Source organism: Hyposmocoma kahamanoa, unplaced genomic scaffold, assembly GCF_003589595.1.
Source record: "Hyposmocoma kahamanoa isolate Upper Pololo Valley unplaced genomic scaffold, ASM358959v1 78, whole genome shotgun sequence".
NCBI lineage: Eukaryota > Metazoa > Arthropoda > Insecta > Lepidoptera > Cosmopterigidae > Hyposmocoma > Hyposmocoma kahamanoa.
Window position 1 is genome coordinate 5,043,008 of NW_020653945.1, and position 2,689 is coordinate 5,045,696.

Genomic DNA, 2,689 nt, shown 5'->3' on the forward strand with positions numbered 1-2,689 from the left:
ATATTTATATTTCATAATTACAAAAAATATATATTCTTAAGAACTTTCCCTCCCAATAGTGACTTAAAAATTTAGAATTAATTTATTTACGTTGCACGTTTTGGTCACACAAATGAATATGTGTACCAAATTTGAAAAAAAATCAATATCGTATTTTGGAACAGAACAGAACTCTAACAACAATAAATCGCTGATTTCTTGTTGATGAGAGTAGTGCTACACAAAAATCAATTAATTGTAAGACATACCGCATGAATAATGTGGGTACAGAACCAGAACGTAGCTTTACTCTTTGCTTGCCTCTAAAGGCGTTTTATTTAAAAGCATTTTTCCTCAAAGTGTTTGTTTGCTGCATATTTTTGAAAACTTTTTGGAAAGTCTTCTTTCTTTAGCTTTATAAGCCATTTCTGTCGTACTTCAATGTTTTGAGGAAATCTGAATCAACAACAATAATTAACATAAAAAATGGGTGCCTCAACTATGCTATTAAAAGAAATTTTCGTTTTAATGTAAACAAAATATAATGTACTAATGCAATATTAATTAAATATAAAGTACTAAATCCAGAAATTTCTGATTCAATAAATAAAAAAAAATTAAGTATGAAGATGATTTCGGCTGTATGCAAGTCACGCCTTTGCCTTTCTTTTTTTCAGTTAATGACATCTCGATAACATATTATCGATTGCGTCAATCTCTATGAAAGTGGGGTTATGAATTTCAGAAATTCACGTATTTGATATATTTTTTTATTTAATTCGTATACATTTGGGTTATTAATGCACTTGAATGATATAATTTTACGGATATATTTAAGTAAAAAACTTTTGTGGTAGTGCTTTTAGACAGCTAAAAATTTAAATAGACTTACATGTGAAATGTACAATTCTGCGAGTTTTCCTTTTTAGATAAGTTACATCCGGACACTGAAAACTTTACAATGACTAATAAACGTCCGTTTAACACTATTTCACATTTTAAAACCAATTATTTTTCAAAAATAAACGAAATTTGTTTCGTTGTCAGCTGACCCTAGGTTCATATAGCCTCATAGCTTATAATGAAGTGGTCTCGTCTACCCATCTCGTTCTAACATACGTGTATACTAACTCTCCTTCACTTGCATTGCCAATCTATGGGTACCTATATACTAAATCTATGGTAGTTATAGTTACAAAAGTTATTAATATAATTTATAGACTCATTTTAATTTTTGTGAAATAAAATAAATATGTATTTTTTAATGAAAAAAAAAAACCCGCTTCAAGATCAGTTCAACCGTTTGAGAACTACGTCACAGTCAGATAGAGAAAAAAATACACAGACAAAGGCTTCAGACTTATAACTCCCCTCATTTTGCGCCAGGAGTTAAAAATGAAACATTGTTGGGCAAATCTTTTGTTCAGATCTCAGATAGACCTAGGAAATGAAACTATTTTTCCGGATTTAAATCGCGTATATTTGTTTTTTCAAACAAACCGACGTTTCAGGCCCTTTACAGGTCCCATGGTAACGGTTGACACACGTTGAGTCAAGTTTTTTTTGCATGTATGTTACGCGATATGTGAACCGATTTTGAAGACTCTTTTTTTGTTGGAAAGTACCATTTAAATTTCAAGAAAACGTTTCACCTCTAAGGGTGGCAAACTAGTGGATGAATCCAGTTTCTCAGATGAGCGCATTTTCGGTAACAGATTTCAATAAAACTTGGCAAGTAGGTGTGATTCCAGGAACTCTTAAGGTCGGTTTTTTTAGTACTCTGTACAAAGAACGTAAACTTAAATGTAAAAATTCATGCTATTTCTTTAACTTAAGATATTATGTTATTTAAAGGAAATTAATCCTTGTAATTGACCCTTTCGATCCGCATCATAAAAACACAGAATTGTTTTTTGTCATTTAGTCGGTTCGGTTCCCGTATGGAGCAATCAACTGCTTAAAAGTCTTTGAATGTACCTAGAACTTTGGTAGCAGTACAGTTCCTTGCGAAAGAGTCCGTCCAGGGAAGTACTGCCACCTTACCTATTTTTGCCGCCAAGCAGTAATGTGAGAAGCAACTGCTTAAAAGTCTTTGAATGTACCTAGAACTTTGGTAGCAGTACAGTTCCTTGCGAAAGAGTCCGTCCAGGGAAGTACTGCCACCTTGCCTATTTTTGCCACCATGCAGTAATGTGAGAATTGCTCCCTTCCGGTTTTGAAAGGTAAGAGTGCAGGTGAAATTACAGGCACATGAGACTTGTCAACTTATGTCTCAGTGTGACAGGCGTAGCGACTGTACCCCTTAGATCTTTGCGATTTAAAGCTCTGAGTGGCACTGCAACTGTTATGGAAAGGCGCATCGCATATCACCAGGCGAACGATTTGTTCGCCCCGTCACATGGTACCATACAAAAATGTGGTATTAAAGATGAAAAAAAAAAAATTGAAAAAGAAAAATAGTTTATTTTCTACCATCATAAGCTACAAAATTCTTGTTACATATGGTAATAAGTACTAGTTGTATTAGCTACTTATAGTTTGTGGGAAAGCTGGAATCTAAACTAGGTCGAAACCTGTATAGCTGTGTATATAGTGGCATAGCTTCCAGGAAATAATGATGACTTAGAAGGTAAGCACTTAGCAATTAACAAAATGTATGTCTGGTGTGTGTGTGTGTGTGTGTGTGTGTGTGTGTGTGTGTGTGTGTGTG